The sequence below is a fragment of the Bufo bufo genome, chromosome 1 (assembly GCF_905171765.1).
Source record: "Bufo bufo chromosome 1, aBufBuf1.1, whole genome shotgun sequence".
Taxonomy (NCBI): domain Eukaryota; kingdom Metazoa; phylum Chordata; class Amphibia; order Anura; family Bufonidae; genus Bufo; species Bufo bufo.
The window spans coordinates 198,296,227-198,320,352 of record NC_053389.1 but is presented as its reverse complement, the minus strand read 5'-3'; the positions used below and the strand labels follow the sequence as shown (position 1 = coordinate 198,320,352).

The following is a 24,126-nucleotide window of genomic DNA, read 5'->3' as shown; positions in this document are numbered from 1 at the left end:
GATTTTAAGCTTCGTTTCAGCCTGAAGGGCTATTAAGTGGCAATCTACTGACTACTAGCGGATTCAGACTGCTGATAAGGCTAAACAGACAGAAGCTATGGTGACTATCCACATTAAATAACTGTTGACCAAACCCTTGATCAGCTAACAACTTTCTCCTCCAACTCTCCTATTAGCAAGCACTGATGGATTGTCCAATCTGTTTTCTAATAGGAAGAGGAGCATTTGTGCCCTCTAGACACCTCTGGTATCACTTATTTGCTGGAGAAGATATCCCTCAAAAGTCTGCAGGTTCTGCAGACTTTAATATAAGGTATGTGGACATCTCTACTTTACAGTTGGGTCTATTACAAACCTGCGAAATAACCACAGGAGATGTGGAATAATACACAAGGATTATCTAGAGTCAACAAATGAAACAAATAAATATTTGCACAGCAGCTTACAAATATATTCATGCAAAATTCCACAACAACTCAAATTGAATGGCAATGAAGATGACAATAAATTATTTGGCAAATTTAATCTAAAATTTAAAACCTATCCAAAAGGTATATATAGCATTTATATAGAGCTGATATGCAGGCCATGCAGAGGGATTCTACTTCCCATCCAATGAGTGGTGTGACTTTGCTCAGACCTCTAAAACAACATCAGTTTCCCAATGTTAACAGACAAGTAAGGGTCCAGATGGTCCAGCTATTAAAATACTAGTTGGTTTGCTGACTGGACCTTTTGAAAAATAACTACCATTCAATCATGGTTTTGGGTGCTCGGATTGTTAGTATGTGCCAGTTTAATAGACCAGCTAGTCATTTCTTGGCATGAAAGGTTCACTATTTGTAGAAGAACATACATTAAACGTTCTTGTTTTCCCTGTCTGTTTCCCGTATCTGTAGCCAGTGTTCCTGTCTGCGTTCAGCCATGTCCCAATTCCAACCTGATAAATATGTATGGCTTGTCAGAGCCAGCGATCTGTGGCGCTACAAATCCATTTGTGATGTGAAACAAAAACCGCAGAACAGGCCAGTCTCACTAGACACAAGCTCACAACAAGACGTCAGAACTTGAAAAGCAACGCAAGCCCACAAAAATACATCCAAGACGACACAAAAATACTAATACTTATGTGTTCTGTCAGCTTGCTCAAGAGAATAACTTCCCAGCCAATTTTCTTCTAATGAAATTGCTTATCAATTTTACTTTATAGATGGAGAAGAGAGGAGGGAGCGGTGGTAAGGAGAACAACAGTTGCATATTTAAAGAGGTAGCTCGCTGTACGAATACAGAAGATAAATGTGTTGTTTTGGCTGCTTTAGAGCAAAATTTGGTTATATCAGATTTTCCCCCAAGTGCCAGTGGGGTACATAGAAGAGATGGGCTACCATTATGGCACTGGGTTCTCCCATGTCAGAAGGGTCTGGTGTTATTTTTTCAATACATACACTTTTTGAGGCCTATCCCCACCTCCATGTTTGGTAAGAATGCAGTTCCTCTGCATTAGGTTCTTGTACTCATGAAACCAAGTGCTGGGCTTTTCTTGGCTCCCATAAGGCACCCATGAGGCCTGCCTCTATGGTATGTGTCCCCACGACAAGTGTTACATATTGACATGCAAGCCACTGAGTATACACTCAAGCTAATGGACATTTTATCCATTTTCAAAATATTTTACACTGTATAGCAGGCCCGAGTCAGTGTTCCTCTGCTTGCAGTAGGCATTTCATTACCCATATTACACAATTTTCTTCTTAACAACTACATTGAAGAGGTTGCAAAGGATAATAACAAAAATCTGTTGGTTTTTTAATTCCAAAAACAGCATCATTCTGGTATGTGTCTGGCATTTTTAAACAACCCGTCAATCACTTAAAGGACATCTGTCAGCAGATTTGCACCTATGAATTTGGCTGACCTGTTACATGTGCGCTTGGCAGCTGAAGCCATCTGTATTAGTTCCATGTTCATATGTGCCCGCATTGCTGAGAAAAATGTTGTTTTAATATATGCAAATGAGCCTCTAGGAGCAACAGGGATGTTACCATTACACCTAGAGGCTCTGCTCTCTCTGCAACTGCTGCACCCTCTGCAGTTTCACTCCCATATCACTTCCCCTAACAACACGCAGACAGTTTATAGCTCCTCCCACTAGCTAGTTATATAAACACTCCCCTATCACTGCTCCTAATAACATCCAGCCAGTTTATAGCCCCTCCCACCCAGCTAATTACATAGACACTCCCCTATCACTGCCTCTAACACCCAGCAAGTTTATAGCTCCTCCCACCCAGCTAATTACATAGACACTCCCCTATCACTGCCTCTAACACCCAGCTAGTTTATAGCTCCTCCCACCCAGTTAGTTACATAGACACTCCTCTAATATTGCCCCTAAAAACACCCAGCAAGTTTATAGCTCCTCCCACCCAGCTAGTTACTTAGACACTCCCCTATCATTGCCCTTAACAACACCCAGCTAGTTTATAGCTCCTCCCACCCAGCTAGTTTATAGCTCCTCCCACCCAGCTAGTTACTTAGACACTCCCCTATCACTACCCCTAACAGCCAGCTAGTTTATAGCTCCTCCAACCATTTAGTCACATAGACACTCCCCTATCACTGTCACTAACAACACCCAGCTGGTTTATAGCTCCTCCCACCCAGCTAGTTTATAACTCCTCCCACCCAGCTAGTCACATAGACACTCCCCTATCACTGCCCATGTTGCTATGACACGCCCATGGACATCACATAACAGGAAATAAGATGGAGCTGCATGGACATGGACATGTGACCACAGCCAATAACGGAAAATAGGGGCAATAAAGATAAAATAAATACATTACAGAATTACAGCTACCCAGATTCATTTTTATTTTAAAGGATATGGATGCAAACTGGAAACCCTCTTTAATGCTGCCTGTACATGAGCAGAAAGCAGAATCTCTCCCATTGGGTGCCAGTGATTTCAAGTATGGGTGTGGCCCGGCAATTATCAATAATCCTCATGCAGATGCTGCGGTCCGATGTGCAGCAGGTTAGCACAGCTCTCAGAGCTGAACATCATTTTTACATCCGGTGTTCGTCTGAATCACCGCCGCGGTGTCTTTCAGCACCCATGGCCAGACCAGCCGTAAGATAAATAGTGCCATTCCTGAGTCACCCATAGATGACAGCCACTGGCACATAGCACTATGCATCGTTACAAATGATCTTTCTTCCCATGATTCCATGCAATAATGTAGCTTCAATACTCTACTATGTGGATATGGCATATAGCATAGTTTATTCTAGTTTTTCTAGGTTCATGAACAGAATGCTAAGCTTCCAGTGAACACTGACATCAGTAGTGGAAAAGGTAGCGGTGGCAACTAACTGTAAGATCAATGGGCAGCGCTATGGCTGTCATCAGTAATGGTCATCTTGCATCTGTTACATATGAAAAATAAAAGAATATTATGTCTGGCGCTACGGTTTTCAGTTTCCTTACGCTACGGTTTTCCGTTTTGCAGGCCCGTGATCCAAGCAGAAGACAAGAAGATGTTTCAGGAGGAGCAGTACACGAGTCTGACAAAATAGGCAGCTGGGTTATGTGATTTATTATACATGGCAGGCTATTAATATTTCAGCATGCACTAACCTCAGGTTGAAGGAAAGAATGAAATAAACGGGAATGATAATGGGAGAGGCACACATGACTAGCTGCGTCAGTCTTAAAGGGGTTGTGCACTTTTGAGGGGAAGGGGTGTTTGGCAAACCTGCTGAAGGGAAGAATACTTACCTGCTTCCCAGCGTTGGCTCATTCGCTCCCTGGCCTTGACTGCTCCGCTGGGCTCCCTGGATGTAAACTTCCTGCTTGACGCTGCTGCAGCCAATCACTGGCTGCATTGGTGAACTGCTCCCCTTGTGTCACATGACCATTTGCCTCCCTCTCCCAGCCAAAAGGTGCACAACTCGTTAACACAGGCATGCCCAACCTACGGCCCTCCAGCTGTTGCAAAACTACAACTCCCAGCATGCCCGGATAGCCTAAAGTTACTAGGGCATGCTGGGTGTTGTAGTTTTGCAACAGCTGGAGGGCCGCAGGTTGAGCATCCCTGCATTAAAGGGTGGATACAATTGTATATCAGTATTTTATTCTTCTATTACATAACATTTATATACAGTATCAGCAACATTGCTGCGGGGAGAATACACACACATCAGTCACTGCTACGTTTCATGCACACGCATTTTGAGTCAAATTACATAGGAGACCAATTAACAGAGTCAGATTTGAACTCAGGGCTCCAGAGCTACCAGTGTAACATTTGTACGTTCACTTTCACCAGACGCAGGAATCACAGGTTCCCTACTCCTCCCAACTGACAGCTCTGCCAAAGTTATTAGTTATTGCCCGATATTCCCTTTTTAGCCCTGGGATTCTGTGACAATTAATGGTATTCTATATTCCACACACGCCTACTTTATCAGAAAGTCCGGAAGACTCCAGGAAAAACGGACCTCTCGGAAGCCCTAAAGGTTAGGCATTTCTCAGAGATTCGTTGCTGGTTGCTTGGAGAGTCACCTGTATGCACTGAGCATGCCTGTCTGGGTATATACCCTTTAACCGGGTCACAGCTGCAGGCAACAAAAAAGGACACTTTGGATGGTATCTTAAAGGGGTTGTCCGTTTTCTACTATTAATAGATTTATTCTTAGCATAGGTAATCAATATCAGATCAGCGGGGTCCGATTCCTGTCACCCCCACCGATAAGCAGTTTAAAGAGAAGGCAGCATTCATACTAGCGCTGCCTTCTTTGCTCCGTTTACCTGCTCGCCGCAGCAATTGCAGTGATGAGCAGGTGTCATTACAAGTATGGCGTTCCCATCCACTTCTATGGGACGGCTCTGTCTCCTCGATTGAATTGGATGGATCCATCCCATAGAAATGACACCTGCTTATCACGGCAATTGCTGCGGCGAGCAGGTAAGCAGAGCAGAGAAGGCAGCGCTCATATAACAGCTGATCGGCGGGGGTGGCAGGAGTCGGCATTGACAGTAAAAAGCGGACAAACCCTTGAACTGGGGCATTGTAGATGGCACTTAGCAGGATTTCTGGTTGGCAGTGGCAATTAAAAAGGGGCATTATAGCTGTCACTTTCAGGCGATATTCACATGATGAGGATTCTGTCAGGATTTAGGTGCAGATCCTAAAATCTACTTAATGTTCATTATTGTCTTGGATTCTGCACTTAAAGGGGTGATGCCACAACATAATACAGTACATGACAATCTCTTTCTAACAAAGCTAGAACCAGCCCTGTACCTCACATGGAACCAGATATCTCCACATTCACTGCTCCAAATGTTCTGCTAGATTCTCTTGAGACTTGCAGATCAGGGGGAGTGTCCTTTCTCAGGGGGCATGTCCTTTCTGCTGCAGCTCTCTCTCTATAACTGTCACAGCTTCTAACAGAAGATAGGGTTGGTGACATTTTAAGGATGGAACTGAGCATGTGCGACCACCTCAGTAGGTGGACATGCACATTACTAAATTGATAAGACACCATATAAAGACGTAAAGTTTTGTAACAGAGTAAATTACAAAAGAAAATTGTGTTTCATGCCAGACTATGTTAAAATTACATTTAATGGTGACACAGCCCCTTCAACAGTCAAGGATCAGCCTCATTGATTCTGTCAAGGATTATCTAAAGCAAAATCCATTTTTGATTTACCACTGACAAATCTGTGCCATGTATACATGGCTCAAAGAGGGCTTTGTGTGGGGAACTTAGAAGGGGGCATTGTGGCTGCAACTTTAAAGTACCGCTCTGGCTGGGACTGAAAATGGGGTACTGTGGCTGGCACGGTAAATAAGGTACTGTGGAATACGCTGTTATTGGCCCACTATGGTTGGCACCTTAATGGAGGCACCATGAGGCGGACACTCTAATGTGTTCAAAACATCAGGCATTTTTATAGGCGGGGAGCAGTCTGAAGTGATCAAGTAGGATTTACCTGCTAGAGGAGCTACCTGTACTTTATATAGCATTAGCTAGTAGTCAACTCAATAGGAGCTGCCTAACTTTTTATGTGCAGGGCTCCACCTAGTGGAAACTGCAGGTAGTCACTATATCAGAGTCCTGGGCAGCAGAGGAATCAGCTCATTTTCCACCATTTGCCTAATAGCGGTTGCATGCCGTACCTCCCGGGTGGGTACACCGCCCTTTCAATGTTATCATGCTCTCAATTCAGGCACATCTCTTGTGACCTTGAGGGAAATCATCGGCATATAGACTATATGTATCTCATGTAAAAATCCAAAACACCAGCTAGCGACCATGTGTTACTATTAAACAACACAGCAGCACAAAAAGCAACCCTAGCAGAAGGCTCCATCTCCTCCTTATAATTGTAAGATATGTTTACTCTTTGTGCCTTTTGTCTTTAGGCTGATAATCCGCAGCCGCAGAACTCCCCGAGCGCGATAATGCTGCCGCGCACGAATAGTGAGGCTCCCTCGGCAGTTTTCCCGATAAAAAGTTTTCATCTTTCGCAGAAAATTGGCAGCATACTAATTAGCCGAGGCGTAACTGAGCATTTTGCGGCTGTTTTCCTCCAGAACTACTATTCCCGTCGAGAGGGAGGTTGAAGAAGAATGAAAGCAGCATAAGGATTTATTAACCCTTTGACTCCTTCCAGGTTGCACACCGCTGAGTAATTAAACAGATTCTTATTGTTAGTATACAGTCTATTCTGTGTATATATTTTCACGCCTATATACTAAACATTTAAAGGGGTTGTCCCGCAAAAAGTATTCTACATTTCTCAAACCAGCACCTGGATCTGAATTGTAATTGATTGTACTTTTAGTATAGCTACTGAGTTATTCTGTATAATCTAGCTATATAGCGCCACCTGCTGTTTGTCTTTTTCCTTATTTTTCTGTCCACCTAGCTGAGGTGGTAGCACATGCTCAGTTCCATGATTAGTGATGAGTGGCAGGGGCAAATATTTTGTAGAATATTCGTCATATATTCATTAATTTGCGAACTGGAGATTATATTCTTGATAGTGTAATGCGCGCAAAATACCGGCGTGGGGTAGGCAACTTTTCTATTGGTTGCTAGGGATGTTGCTAAGCTGTGACAAAGCCTTCTCATTGGCCCACAAGCTAGAAGAACGGAGGGATGATCACCTGATATGTGTACTGTGTTAAAAAATAAAAATAAACTAATGTTCGTCATTATGAATATATAGCACCATATTCTAAATATTCGCAAATTCTCAAAGTGCCGATATTCGCCCAAAAATTTGCTTTTTGAATATTTGCTCTCAGCACTAGGGATGATCTCTGGACCCATGTGGGGTACAGGGCTGGTTCTAGCTTTTTTGGAGATTGTCATGAACTACAGTCCCTTGCAAAATGATTCACCCCCCTTGACTTTTTTCGTGTTTTGGTGCCGCACAACCTGGAATTAACATGGATTGATTGAGGATTTGCATCATTTAATTTGCAGAACATGCCCACAACTTTGAAGATGTTTGTATTCTTTTTTTGTGAAGCAAACAACACATAGGACAAAACAACAGAAAAAGTCAATGTGCATAAGTAGTCACCCCCCTAAAGTCTTTGTAGAGCCACTTTTTGCGGCATCTTTGTAGAGCCACCTTTTACGGCAATCACAACTCCAAGTCGCTTTGGATAAGTCTCTATGAGATTGCCACATCTTACCACTGGAATTTTTGCCCATTCCTCCTTACAAAACTACTCCAGCTCCTTCAAATTGGATGGTTTGCGCTTGTGAACAGCACTCTATGGAGCGTACGGCTTATTGTTGTCCTATGTACAGATACTCCAGTCTCTGCTGTGGAACTCTGCAGCTCCTCCAGGGTTAGCTTAGGTCTCTGTGCTGCCTCTCTGATTAATGCCCTCCTTGCCCATTCCATGAGTTTTGGTGGGCGGCCGTCTCTTGGCAGGTTTGCTGTCGTGCCATGTTCTTTCTATTTGGTTATGATAGATTTGATGGTGCTCCTGGGGATCATCAAAGATCTGGATATTTTTTTTATAACCTTACTCTGACTTGTACTTCTCAACAACATTGTCCCTTACTTGTTTGGAGAGTTCCTTGATCTTCATGGCAGTGTTTGCTTAGTGATGCCTCTTGCTTAGGTGTTGCAGCCTCTTGGGCCTTTCAAAAAAGGTGTGTATATGTAATGACAAATCATGTGACACTTAGATTGCACACATCTGGACATCATTTCACTAATTATGTGACTTCTGAAGGTAATTGGTTGCACCAGAGCTTTTTATGGGCTTCCTAACAAAGGGGGTGAATACATACGTACATGCCAATTTTCTGTTTTCTATTTCTAAACAGCAGTTTTATTTATATATTTTTCTCATTTCACTTCACCAACTTAGACTATTGTGTTCTGGTCCATCACATAAAATTCAGATTAGCAAAACATTGAAAAAAAAAACATTCAGATTAACAAAACACGAAAAAGTAAAGGGGGGGGGGGGGTGAATACTTTTGCAAGGCACTGTATATGATGTCTGATTTTAATTTTTTACATTAAACTTGGGATAACCCCTTTAAATGGATTGTCCAATTTAGAAATCCCATTTTAAAGCATCTTTTTAGTGAATGCTAAATCACTAGAAGGAGATCCCCATTCAAGAGCTTTATCTATTAAGAAGACAGTGTCTCATGCTTTTGAGGACTTATCGGGGGAGATTTATCAAACTGGTGTAATGTAGAACTGGCTTAGTTGCCCATAGCAACCAATCAGATTCCACCTTTCATTACTCACAGCTCCTTTGGAAAATGAAAGGTGGAATCTGATTGGTTGCTATGGGCAACTATGGCAGTTCTACTTTACACTAGTTTGATAAGTCTCCCCCATCATGTCTACATTTACACTGTGTTATACTTTATTTCTCCTGCGATGGCGCTGCAGGTAGACTGAAGAGTTAATTATGTGTTTACCTCCAGACTACAATCTGTGGGTTAATCTGGCAGAAAATATTAAATTCCTGAGCAGCATCACCACAGGTCAAATAAAGCATTACATAGTTCCCATTAAAATAAGCAGAATCTCTGTGTAACGCCTCAAGCACACGACCGTATGTATTTTGCGGTCCACAAATTGCGGATCCTCAAAATACAGATACCGGCCATGTGTATCCCGCAACTTCTGCTTGCCCCATTATCTAAATGCCTATTCATGTCCGAAAAACTGACAAGAATGGGACTTGTTCATTCTTTATGCAGGACACGGACATACAGATGTGGACAGCACACAGTGTGCTTTCCACATGTTTTGCGGCCCCATTGAAATGAATGGGAGGCCGTTTCGAGGCGTTTTATTGGAGCAGATTCTGAGGCAGAAACGCTCCAAAATCAGTGTAGAAAAAATCTGCGTGAACTGGCCTTTAGGGGTGTGTCTGACAACAAGCTTGACGACTGTTTCTAGTGACGAACAGCAACATTTTGAATGTAGACTGCAATTTCTTCTGGCATTGGAAGCTATTTTGAGTTCGGTGGCAAACTAAAAACATTTCTAGAGTTTCTTGATCTTAAATTGGACCAAATGAAGCATTACATCCAAAGGACTTGTAGATAAATAGCCAGTCTATGCTCTGATGACGATGATAAAGCTGTGAGCATGGGGTGGGGGGGAGCACTACTGCATATTACAGGTGTGATTAAAGCCCTTTTCTAAAATATGTGGTAAAATGATAAGTCCCCTAATAAACTATTCCTCCACGATATCTTGGTGTAAGAGATGGTAGATTCATAACAGTGACAATCAGTAATGGCAGTTATTATAGTGCCCCTATGGGCTGTCACATATCTTTCCACAAACCTGTTACATTCTGCTTCCAATATTAGTTTTAGGTCTAAGCATAAATGAGAATCTAGTATAACTCCATAACCTCTAGATTTATATAGTTTTTCTCCATGAGATCCATATGGAATTTAGGAGAAAAACATTGGAGCAATTTTATGTGGGCATTTCTCAGTACTATAGTGCTATACCGTAGCATCATGGTGTCTACAGCTACTACAGAACCATGCACTTGGCTCTGCTGTCTGGATGAGACCTTACTCTTACCTCTCCTAGAGTGCAAGTGTCAGCTTTTACTGCTGGCATTTTATTCAGCAAGCTCAGGATGGACAGCACAGGAGTCCACTCTCACTTTTAGGGCTCATGAACACGACCGTATGTATTTTGCGGTCCACAAAAAAACGGATCCGCAAAAAATACGTATGACATCCGTGTGCATTCTGTATTTTGCAGAACGGAACAGCTGGCCTCTAATAGTCTGTAATGCGGACAATAATAGGAAATGTTCTATTTTTTTGCGGAACGGAAATACGGACATACGGAAACGGAATGCACACGGAATAACTTCCGTTTTTTTTTTGCGGACCCATTGAAGTGAATGGTTCCGCATATGGTCTGCAAAAAAAACTGAACAGACACGAAAATAAAATACGTTCATGTGCATGAGGCCTTATAGTTCTTTAGCCTTGTAAGAAGGCCAACAAATCTGTAAGTAATCCTGAACCTCTCGGCCCTCCTAGAATAGCTTTGTAATATAGCCTCCTCGTCAAGAGAAGAGTTTTATGTCAGCAATCTTGGAAGATTAAGAAGATTTGATTGACACACTTTAAAATCCTCCACACATCCCAGCTTGGGATTCATTGGGTGATTTCCAGACGTAATGAGATGAAAATATTCAGAGTGAAAACAAATTAATTTGAACATCAATTATAGCAGATAATTTATGTGCGACCCAAAATCTTAATGTCAGAGAACGCTCGCAGAACGCCGGAGTAGTCACTGTACCATGGAGATGTAGGTGATGGGGGACAATGCGCGGGGAAATCAAACACAAGCATGTCCTATGTGTCTAGCCAGGAAAACAAATATTTTGGTAAGAAGATTCTGATTTGCATATCATTTGCATACCGTTATAGTGTATGTACTGTGCCATTAAAGTCTGAGGTGACGTTAAGTAGAGTTTCTGTCACCTTGAAGTAACAGGTTTAGAAGGACGCATGTCTCCCTGCTTGTGACACAACAGAGAGTTTGTGAAAACAACTTTGAACACTAAACTGAGAGAAAATCTTATAGCGTCTCATAAAACATATTTTATGGCTCAGAGGTGTTTCTATCTGATATCTATCTATCTATCTATCTATCTATCTATCTATCTATCTATCTACCGGTAATCATCTGTCTATCTACTGCCAGGTGCCCCCATTATGGAACAGCCCCTGTTAGGCTGCCACCCTCTCTGTATAGATTTTATTTTATTTTTGTGCCCCTCCCCTGATCCCTTCTAAATTCAATTCATAGTGCCAGGTGCCCTCAGTATGGTGCGCAGCTTGTGAATACCTAAAAAATAAAAATAAATACTTACCTCTGCTCTGCTCCGCGTTCGGTCATCCCGTCTCACTGGCAGCATCATCACATCTTCCCATGAGACCTGTCACCTCCAGGGCCGGGTCTCTGGGACATTGAGCAGTAAGTGCCTAGTGCGGCTGCGCACATCCCATATATACACCCTTTCTGCTGCAGCCACACTAGGCACTTACTTTTTAAATAGACAAAGCGGAGGGAGACTGGGCTGGCTAAAAGCACTTGCCCCCCCCCCCCCCCGCGCCAGGCCCAGTCGCAACCTCTGCGACTGCGATCATTACACCCCTGCATCTATCTATCTAATCATCTATCTATCTAATCATCTATCTATCTCATATCTATCTATCTCCAATAATGTGAACGGAACAGCAGAAATATGATCCTACATTCAGTTAAATACATGAAAAAATTCCACTATACTCCCAAAGATGTGCATCAAAAGTGGTGTTCTTTAATCACCAAAGCAACGTTTCAGTCCTCTTACTGTCACTGCTTGAGAAAAGTCCCACTAAGAGAACTGAAACGTCGCTTTCTATCTGTCTATCTATCTATCTATCTATCTATCTATTTATCTATCTATCTATCTATCTATCTATCTATCTATCTATCTATCTATCTATTTATCTATCTATCTATCTATTTATCTATCTATCTATCTATTTTTCTGTCTATCTATCGATTTATCTATCTATCTATCTATCTATCGATTTATCTATCTATCCATCTTGTTTCTATCTACACCTTAGGGGTTCATAGCTAGTACAGCAATTCTTTAATTCCTAATTTTATTCATCAGAGGAAGCAGACAGACGCCTTCAGATGGTGTGAAATCAATAATACATCTGTTACATACAATACAATGTTAGCATTTGGTGCAGTCAATGGGATTTATTAGTGAGTCATTCCCAGCACAGATAGCAGGAGGTTAAAGGTCAGTAACAGCCAGCTTGTGCCCACATCACTGACAGCAGAGGGGCGTGACATATATTACTGTGATTTATCATGTGCCGGCCTGATGACTAGATCTATAGGTTGTAATTAGTATGGTCTGGGTGTAAAATATATCACTGCTATAATAGAACCAATATGGTAAAATATTTAAAGGATTTGTCCACTTTGAATAATCCCTTTAGGTCCCCAGTGATCAGCTGTGGACTATTAGCTTTCAATGTGCAGTGTTCAGTTCCTCTGCAGCACAAACACATGTGAAATTTGCTGGATAATCCAGACTTAGAGCCATACTTTGTAGGCACTCTTTATTAGGATATTTAAAAATGGGTGTTTAAACCCCTTTACATACCTCAATACCTGATCATGTCCTTCAAACCCCAGACCTGTCTGTAAAACCTTCAAAGCGGTAGACAGTTGCAAAAAAAGTAAGTGAATCCTTTGAAATTAACTGGATTTCTGCAATGATTGCTAATAAAATGTACTCACAATTATAGAGGAACACAATCTAACTAATAAACATTCATAAAGTAAGTGAACTTCTGTGCTTTGCCCTTGGGCTCCAAAGACATTCCTAAAGACCTTAGTGTACAAGTTATCTACAGCCGGAGAAATAGTATGACAGTTGCTTCTCTCATATCCAGTTAGCATCACTCCAAGAGAAAATGGGACATCCTGAAGGGGGTGAGAATGAGCAGGCAAAGACCTACTGAATAAGAATGGTGTTCGTGGAAGGAAACCACAAAGGAAGCAGCTGCTTTGAAGTTAAAAATAAATTTTTACACCAAAACCGGAACTCCAGCTCTGAAGTATGGTGGAGGCAACATCAGGATTTGGGATGCTTTGCTCCCTCAGGACCTGGACGCCTTGCAATCAATGAATTCTAAGATGCATGAAAGAAGGGCACCTCAAGCTAAAGAGATGTTGGTTGATGCAAAACAATTACCCAAAGCACACAAGTAAATCCACTAAAGAATGGTTCTAAAAGAAAAGATTTGTGTTCTGGAATGAGTCCTGACCTGAACCACATCGAGATGCTGTGATATGACCTGAAGAGGGCTGTGCATGCAAAGCATCGCAGAAATTATTCATGAACTGAAATACATTTGCAGAGAAAAATGGTCCAGTTTTCCATCCTCAGTGCTGTGCAAATCATATATGTAGCTGCAGGAGAGGTTTGGTGGAGGTGATTGCTGTTACAGGGGGATCTACAGGGGATAGAAATTCACAGGTTCACATACTTTTTCTTCCTGCACTGTGGATGACCAGTACAACTGTTATAATAATCCGAAGTCGATTCGCATAAAACTTTGTTTTAATACTGTACGGAGCAGCTCCATACAGTATTAGGCCTCATGCACACGGCAGTTGTTTTGGTCCGCATCCGAGCCGCAGTTTTGGTGGCTCGGATGCGGACCCATTCACTTTAATGGGCCCACAAAATATGTGGACAGAACTCCCTGTGCTGTCCGCATCCGTTGCTCCGTTCCGTGGTCCGCCCTTTGCGAACAAGAATAGGCAGTTATATTAAAGGCTGTCCATGACGTTCCGCAAACTGCGGAACGCACACGGACGCCGTCCGTGTTTTGCAGATCCTCGATTTGCGGACCGCAAAAACACACAACAGTCGTGTGCATGTAGCCTTAGAATGTATTGGCTCCGATGAGCCGAAGTTATTGCCTCGCGAAGTCATAAATGAATTTGTACTGTAAAAAAACATTTCACAAACTCGGGTTCGGTTGCAAGGTACAGTATTAGAAGTCAGAAGTCGATTCGCTCATCCCTAGTTATAAGTTTATATGAACTATGGTAGTCTATAATTGTGACTTAGATAAGACACATTTTAGTGATCAGTGGCAGAAATCCAGGTACTTCCAAAGGGTTCACTTAGGGCGGGTTCACATCAACGTTATGAATTCCGTTATTGCTTTAGTGGAATAATGGAATTCATAAGACGTAATTCAAAATGGAAACCTTTAGAGGCATTCTGTTTTGATCCATCATAATAGAGGTCTGTGGGCAGCATAACGGATCCGTCTGGTTTCCAGAAAAGAAAATCCTATTGACAGAGCTTTCTTTTCAGTCCTGCATAATGGAAACCAGACTGATCTATACTACTACTACTATTATGATGGATCAAAATGGAATGCCTCTAAAGGTTTCCATTTTGAATTCTGTCTTACGAATTCCGTTATTTTCCGTTATAACCATTTTATGATGGAAAGCAATAACGGAATTCACAAACGTTGATGTGAACCCGCCCTTGCTTGTTTCTGCAGATGTAGATAATATTGAATTAGTTGTCCCATCAAATGATACTGTCGGGGGAAGCCGTAGCCAGCTGGACAAGTGTATTGCACAGACAGCTCAAGACCCCTATACTGACTATCTGTTCGCGGTCATACAGGTGAGCCTCTAGTGAAATCTCTACCTGATGTAATGCAGTGCCCTGCATCCAAGACATTCACCATTCCTATCCAATAGTTATATACTGTATCTAACTGGAAATCTACACTCATTTGTGCATATTAATTCTGATGGATTTAACATTGACCGCTTCTGGATGCTAAGTAAAGATGTTATAACTCATCAGTATATATCGCACAGTTTAAGATATATGAACCTACTTAAACCAGATTACTGATTTTTATCTCATCGCTTAGATCTGCACTTGCTCTGAAAATTAATTTGATTTGCATGTTGACTTTGATACTTCTACATACGATTGAAACTAGTATAATTGATGTGGTCATTGTAATTCTTCATACTGTCTTTTAAAGTGTAGACCCGAACCCAAAGTGTAATTTAGGCTAAGAACCTACTGCAACACAGTGCCATCCTTAAATGTGGCATGCTCAAAGTTTGTATCGTGGTAGTTAGGCAGTTTATCAAAAACATCTTGGTTGTTTAAACCAAAGAGCAGTCAAATCATGTAATTTCTTGATTCAGGAGGTGGAAAAGTACTGCACATACAGTACAGACCAAAAGTTTGGACACACCTTCTCATTCAAAGAGTTTTCTTTATTTTCATGACTATGAAGGCATTAAAACTATGAATTAACACATGTGGAATTATATATATAACAAACAAGTGTGAAACAACTGAAAATATGTCATATTCTAGGTTCTTCAAAGTAGCCACCTTTGGCTTTGATTACTGCTTTGCACACTCATGGCATTCTCTTGATGAGCTTCAAGAGGTAGTCCCCTGAAATGGTCTTCCAACAGTCTTGAAGGAGTTCCCAGAGATGCTTAGCACTTTTTGGCCCTTTTGCCTTCACTCTGCGGTCCTGCTCACCCCAAACTATCTCGATTGGGTTCAGGTCCGGTGACTGTGGAGGCCAGGTCATCTGGTGCAGCACCCCATCACTCTCCTTCATGGTCAAATAGCCCTTACTTTCAAAGTTTTCCCAATTTTTCGGCTGACTGACTGACCTTCATTTCTTTAAGTAATGATGGCCACTCGTTTTTCTTTACTTAGCTGCTTTTTCTTGCCATAATACAAATTCTAACAGTCTATTCAGTAGGACTATCAGCTGTGTATCCACCTGACTTCTCCTCAACGCAACTGATGGTCCCAACCCCATTTATAAGGCAAGAAATCCCACTTATTAAACCTGACAGGGCACACCTGTGAAGTGAAAACCATTTCAGGGGACTACCTCTTGAAGCTCATCAAGAGAATGCCAAGAGTGTGCAAAGCAGTAATCAAAGCAAAAGGTGGCTACTTTGAAGAACCTAGAATATGACATATTTTCAGTTGTTTCACACTTGTTTGTTATGTATATAATTCCACATGTGTAAATTCACAGTTTTGATGCCTTCAGTGTGAATCTACAATTTTCATAGTCATGAAAATAAAGAAAACTCTTTGAATGAGAAGGTGTGTCCAAACTTTTGGTCTGTACTGTAGGTGGTGGTGGGAAAGATGAGCAAATGGGTTAACTTTTCTGGTTATTCAACTTCTTGTATTGTTTCTGCTGCTTTAAATTACTACTGGAGCTTCCTACCACCTGTAGTTAAGTGATCCAGGCACCCACTCTATTGAGATGGATAGAAAAGGGACACAGAGCAGCCTGCTGAGGCAATAAACAAGCTCTGCTCACCAGACCTCCAATAGATCCAGCAGCTCTGTAGGGGAGGTAAGTATGTATAATGCATGTAACTATATATGCATGTAAAGCTTATGCATGTGTGTAGAATATATTTGGAAAGTCTTCAGACACTTTAAAAAAAATAAAAATTGTTCCGCTTTATGCAAAAAACAATTAAAAAATCAAGTTGTCCCCATCAATCTGGACTCAAGACCCCATAATGAGAAAGTAAAAACAGAATTTTAGAAATGTCTGAAAATGTATTAAAAAGGAAAAAATAAAATTCTGCCTGGACATTACTATGATACTTGAAATTTAGCTCTGGGGACCTTTCATTTCTCTTGATTATCTCTGAGATATCTCTGCACATTGATTAAAGTCCATCTGTGTTAAATTCAGCTGATTGGACATGATTTGGAAAGACACAGACCTGCCTGTATAAAGTCTCACAGCTGACAATTTATATCACAGCAACAACCAAGTCATGAGAGGAAAATAATTGCTTGTAGAGCTCAGAGAAGAGATTTTGTGGAGATATAGATCTGGAGAAGGGTACAAAATATTTCTGCTGCACTGAAAGTTCCTAAGATTACAGTGACCTCCATAATTCTCAAATGGTAATAGTTTGGAACTATCAGGACTCTTCCTAGATCTGGTTGCCTCACCAAATTAAATAATCTGGGGAGAAGGGCCTTGATGAAAGAGGTGACCAAAAACCTAATGGTAACTCTGGCTGAGCTTTAAAGATCCGGTTTGCAGATGGGAGAAACTTCCAGTAGGTCAACCATCACTGCAGCAATATGAGCCAAAAAAATGGGCCAAAAAGAAACCTTTCCTCAGTAAAAGACACATGAGAGCCCACATAGAGTATTCAAAAAAGCACCTAAATGACTGTGAGACTTTGAGAAACAAGATTCTCTTGTCTGATGAACCAAGATTGAATTTTTGTTTGCCTCAATTCTAAGAGTCATAAGGGAGGAACCAAGGCATCACTCGATAGTTGCCCAATATCATCCCCACAGTAAAGCATGGTGGTGGCAGAATTATGCAGTGGAGGTGTTTTTCAGCAGCTTGGACATGGATACTGGTTAGGTGTGATGAAAAGCTGAATAAAGCAAAGTCCTGAGATATTCTTAATGAAAACCAATCCAGAGTGCTCTGAACCTCAGACTGGATCAAAGGTTCACCTTCCAAGACCATAAGCATACAGCCAAGATAACATAAGAGTGGCTCGGGGACAGGAGTGCCATCGTACCCAAGAAGACTGGAAGCTGTAATCGCTGTGCTTCAACCAAGTCCTGAGTATAGGGTCTGAATACTTATGTCTAGTGCTGAGCCAATCAAAACATCCGAAGTGGAATTTATTCCGATGTTTAGGAAAAATATGATTCCGAATTTACTCGCGCTTTGTGGTATGGTAGCTTAAAATAAAAAAAATTATACTCACCTTATTTACTTGATCGCAGAGAGGCATTCTGCTCCCGTCTTGATTGAAGAAAACCCACCAAAGGACCTGCGGTGAGCGTGAAGACCTCACCAAGTGATTGTGCTGGACGCACATGGTGACATCATGACCAATGATGTCACCGCATGCGGCCAGTGTGATCATTTGGTGATGCCGCAGGTCCTTTGGCGGGTTTTCTTCAATCAAGACAGGAGCAGAAGTCCTCTCCGAGAGCGAGTGGATGAGGTGAGTTTAATTTATTTTTTAATGCCCTTGAGCACCTGAATGTGAGTCTCAGATGCCGCGATCACCGTTGAACGCGGCATCTGAGAGGTTAAATGATGGGGACAGTGCGATCGCTGTTCCCCGTGATTGCACCCACTCCATACAATGAAGAGTTATTTGTGACAAGCTAATTTGTAACTAAACAAATTTCCTGATGAAATTCAGCAAAGATGCCAAATCAAATTTTTCAAAACTTCGCTCATCTCTACTTATGTCAATGCAAGATTTTAGGGTGTCATTTATTATCCTGAAATACTCCTACATTAGGCGTAATTCAGGTGCAGATTGCGGCGCAATGGTTAGTTGTGCCGCAATCTCCAAGTTTTCCCAGCTCACAGCCAGGTCCAACAAAGTAAGTGTGGCGTGGGTGTGGAAGGGGACAGGCCGGCAGGCCAGTCTCATTCATCATTTTCTATGCCTGTTTTAGGGGTAGAAAATGGTCAAAATGTAAGACAGCTAGGAGATGTAAGAAAGAAGCGGCGGTGGATCCGCCAAAGTTAGGTAGAGGCCTGCACCGCCAGATATAGGGGTTATTAAGACCAGCATCTCATAAATGACCCCCTTAGTTTTTACTTTTTAATAAATTATCAAAGATTTCTAACATTCTGTTTTCTCTTTGTCATTATAGGGAATTGAGTGCAGACTGATGGGGGAAAACTTGATTTTGTTCTTAATTTACACAAGGCCGCAACATAAGAAACTGTGAAAAAGTGAAGACTTTCCAAATGCATTGTATAATATCTGTCAGTAAATACATGTGTGCAACATGTGTTCAATGTACAGTATATTTGTGTGTGTGCGTAATGTGTATGAATGTGTGTCAAGCAATGTACAGTATATATCATATAACAGTATTATGTAGATGTGTGTACAGTGGAATCATTTATGTTTGGTATACAGCATTAGTATGTTTGCATTATTACTGTGAATGTATATTGTAATGGTATTCCTGCCCTGGTAAAGGTAACCTCACCCATGGCTAATCTGACATGTATTCACTAAAGCAGGGATGGCCAACCTGCGGCTCTCCAGCTGTTGCAAAACTACAACTCCCAGCATGCCCAGTCTTACTACAGCTATCAGCCTACAGCAGGGCATGGTGGGAGTTGTAGTTTTACAACAGCTGGAGAGCCTCAGGTTGGCCAACCCTGCACTAAAGGATCCACGGCTGATAACTGAGTCTGCCCTCAGATTTCTCCCACAGATGTGTCTGCACAAGCATTAGCTATATTCAGTGGTGCTCAGGCTCGGACTGGCCCACAGGGTACAGGTGAATGCCCCGGTGGGCCCCTGAGCAAGGTGGGCCCATAGCCTTCCACCCCCTGCACAAGTGGCACATAACACAGTAGACCTACATATGTACAATGTACAGCACCTCAACCTGCCTATGTTCATATAAAAAACCTGATAGATTATTGGAGAAACTCCCCAGTTTATTATTATAGACACGATCAGAGCTGAGATGACTTCTAGGTACAGAGGAAAGCCACCAGTGTCCTCTTCTCTCCAGGACCTACCTTCTCAGAGGTGCTGCAGGGACCTCCATATTCAATCATCTGGTAGCATCCTGCTGCTGTGTGACCAGATAATATTTGAATGTATCCGTACGGTGGTCCCCCAAAATACATTTTACTGGTGGGCCCTAGGTACCCCAGTCCGACATTGGTGGTGCTAATCTGTGTGTGGCTAATCAGCCAGCTATTTTCCATGCAGGATCAACAAGAAGTAGTAGCAGATTTTTTGCCATGGCGCTGACAAAAGAACAGCATGGATTTAGTCAAGTGCATGTGTGAAACGGGCTACAAAAAACATTAACAGGAATTGGATGTGGATTATTAGAAGGCTGGCTACATCTCTGACTGCTTACATTAAAAGGCAGATATACCGGATAAGGGGTTGAGGGGCCAGCATTCAAGCCCTGCTGCCTGTGGGGGCCCAAACTGCCCCCCACCATGTTAGGCTCCTATGTGAGTGCTTCTGATAAGATTTGCTAATACAAAACAATTAGAAAACAGAATAAATTCACTATTTCATGGGGCGTTATGAAAATATTCTCTGGATGAAGATCATTAAATCCAATGTAACAGAATTATTCCTGCTGAGTTGCCCATTGTGAATTGACACATTACCAGCAGAAAACAGCAATTCAGTAGTTTCTTGATTGATGCAACATCTCCTAATCCCCTGGGCCTTTCGACAGAAATAATTTGTAAGGGGAAAAGGAGAGGTTTGTGGAGGAGGGGCATTTACACTCCAGACGCAGAAATTTGTGGGAAATTACACGTCATGGAGTTTTTATCAGTAACGTTCTGGATCTTAGGAAACTTTGGTATAGTCATGTCCCCTGCAGCACCCTATGGAACAATGTATTGCATGGTTACCATAAAATGAATGGGCAACTATGGAATGCAGTCTGCCAGAGCTGGGCGCACTCTGATCTGACCCACAGCATCCATATTAGCCATTGTAATATAATTGACTGCTCACCCAATTCTGCTGCCAGGGATGTAACCAGAAATCATAGGGCCCCATACCAAAGTCAGCAGCAAAGGATGAACAGTGGTGTCATATAATTATAATTTCTTATAATTATATGAAGAAATATAATTTCTTCTGCACATAGTGGAGTTAGACCGCAAAAAGTCAACACTGTACCACCTACCCAAAAAAAACAAGGAACACCTTTCCTGCACCTAAGTGGCTCCCATTATAGCCTTTGTGCTCTGTCATAGTTGTTATGGATGCTCCAACTGTAGTGATACCATGCCTGCAATAAAACATTTAAAGGGAACCTGTCACCGGGATTTTGTGTATAAAGCCGAGGACATGAGTTGCTAGATGGCCGCTAGCACATCCGCAATACCCAGTCCCCATAGCTCTGTGTGCTCATCTCAGGTTAATTTGCATATGCATCAAATCGTTTTTTTTACACAATAAAAGCACACAGAGCTATGGGGACTGGGTATTGCGGATGTGCTAGCGGCCATCTAGCAACCCATGTCCTCAGCTCTATACACAAAATCCCAGTGACAGGTTCCCTTCAAAGTGACTCCAAATGTTAAGATCTACTTTAAAGAGTTTGTCTGGACCGGGGGGCAGGGAGGCAATTGCCCCTCAGGCCGCCCTAAATAAACGGCCGCTGGGCCGCCCGTCTTTAAAAAAAAATATTTTTGTTTTTTATTCTTCAGGGCCGCACCGCCGATCACCACAGGCGGCGCGGCCCTGGATGTAATTGCGGCCGTGCTGTGTGCTGTGGGGCAGGGGAGGGAGAGGCGTGTCCCTCCCCTGTTCTTCTGATAGGGCGCAGGCACTAATGCCTGCAGTCTATCAGAGGCCGGCTCAGGCAGCGCGATGACGTCATTATCATCGCGACGCCTGAGCCGGGCAGCACACAGCAGGGACACAGGCCGGAAGAGGCTTGCATCGCTGCTGATGGAGGTAAGTATTAGTGTTTTTTTTTTTTTCTTCTTTGCGGGGGATCTGGCACTATGGGGGGCTTGCACTATAAGGGGAGCTGGCACTATGGGGGGGCTGGCACTATGGGGGGGATCTGGCACTATGGGGGGGGATCTGGCACTATGGGGGGGATCTGGCACTATAGGGGGGAGCTGGCACTATGGGGGGGACACTATAGGGGGAGCTGGCACTATAGGGGGGGGCTGGCACTATAGGGGGAGCTGGCACTATAGGGGGAGCTAGCACTATAGGGGGGCTGGCACTAATAGGGGGGCTGGCACTATAGGGGGGGCTGGCACTATGGGGGGGGGCTGACACTATGGGGGAGCTGGCACTATGGGGGAGGAGCTGGCACTATGGGGGAGGAGCTGGCACTATGGGGGGGCTTGCACTATAGGGGGAGCTGGCACTATAGGGGGGGCTGGCACTATGGGGGAGCTGGCACTATGGGGAAGCTGGCACTATGGGGGCATTTCTTACTGGCACATTATGGGGGGGCACCATGGGGGAGAAGAGCACTATGGGGGTATCTGGGGGCTCTAAAGGGGCTTTTTTTAATTATTGGCACATTCTGGGGGGCACTATAGGGGAGAGCAGCACTATGGGGCATCTGGTATTACTATAGGGGCATTATTTGGGGGCACTATGGGAAAGTGGGGGCTCTAAAGGGGCCTTTTGTATTGGAACATTATGGGGGGCACTATGGCATTTGGTGGCACTAAGGGGGCATTTTTTACTGACACATTATGGGAGGCACTATAGGGGAGAGCGGCACTATGGGGCATTATTTGGGGGCACTATGGGGGAGTGGAGCACTATTGGGGCATATGGTGGCACTATGAAGGGGCATTTTTTTACTGGCACATTGTGGGGGAGAGGAGCACTATAGGGGCATCTTCTGGGGGCACTAAGGGGCATTTTTTTACTGGCATATTATGCGGGACACAATGGGGAAGGGGGAGAGGAGCAGTATGAGGGCATTTACTGGGGCACTATATAGGGGTATTTTATACTGGCATACATTATGGGGACTTTAGCTCAACTGCGGGCACTAAGCGGGGGTATTTCATGTACTGTCATATTATAGGGAAAATTAGTACTACTAGGGGGTATTATGGGGAGCTTTACTACTACTGGGGGGCTATGAGTAACATGATTACTAGGGCACTATAGGGGCATTATTACTACTAAGTGTGCTCTGGCAGAGAATTATTTCTATTGGTGGGATTTTGGGGAGCACTTACTTTGGGGGCACCCTGGCATAGTATCAGCTTAGCACAATTATTTTTGGGGGACATTATCTTTATACTATTAGTGTCTGGGTGCAGTTATTTTTTAGAGCACTGTGTGCCAATAATTGTTTAAGGGGGCACTATCTGTGTGGTAGTAGTATTCCCAGGGGTACTGTTTCTGCAGTATAGTATTGGGGGCATAGCGGGTACAGTATTGGGGGCACTATCTGTGTGGTAGTAGTATTTCCAGGCAGACTGTTTCTGCAGTATAGTATTGGGGGTGGCAGGAAACTAATGTCTGTTTCTCCATCTCTGCAGAGACGGGAGATGGCAGAAAAATCATCATGGCGGTCTGGTCTGAATGGAGAAGATGAGGAAAGAGAACGTCTACATCAAAGGTGACATCACTGGATGTAAGAGGTATGTGGTGCTATGTAGGAGAGGAGATGCTCCGGCTCCTCCTTCTGCCATTTCCAGAAGGAGGATTCAGAGCTGGGTGAGGACGACGAAAGGGGGCAGCAGGCCACGGGCGGGTGGCAGATGGTGGGGGGGAACCACAAGCCTTGAGCAGGATCAGGGGAGGGAGGAGAGCGGAGGAGCTTCCTGGCTGTAGCTTGTTATATAAGCAGGCAGTGCAGCCAGGACAGACCCTCCCCTCGCCGTATGATGTGTAGACAGGCCTCAACTATAGAATGTCAGCTGTACAGTGTGTGTTGGGAGTGGCCTATTATATGTAGGAGGGGCTTTTAATAATGGGCAGGGCTAAAAATGGGCCACTTGACTGGATTTGCCCCCCAGGACTAAGGCTGCCAGCCCTCCCCTGCCCTTGACGTATGTCCTATAAAGAGAACCAATAGAGGGGGCACTATATTCAGCTTAACTCTGGTGAGTGAGGTACCTGTTACAGATTTAGCATATTCGTAGGGCCTTATTTTTTAGATAGGAGAGGATTACAGAAGTGGAACCCATCAGATATAAATGTCCAGATGAAGCATACCATTTAAAATGACCCTCTGGTTCAAGAAAAATAATTCACATTAACTGGGGAGTGAACAGAACACTAAAATGGTAGCCTCATTTTAGCTGCAGATCTGTCAACTCCCGTGCTCCTCTTCTGTCATCCAAGATGGCAACACCACTTCTCAGACTTTGATGCACACTGTGCATTCAGCAGCCCAAGACACTTCCTAATCGTCCAGCTCTGCTCATGAGTAGGCCAGCACTGTTCAGAAGAGCAGTGGTTGC

At 43.1% G+C, this 24,126-nt stretch overlaps 1 protein-coding gene across 2 annotated transcripts in view; it reads right to left on the bottom strand.

Moving 5' to 3' along the window:
* Positions 1-24,126, bottom strand: part of SYT3 (synaptotagmin 3) — a 349,741-nt gene that overhangs the window by 57,639 nt on the left and 267,976 nt on the right. The window lies entirely within an intron of this gene.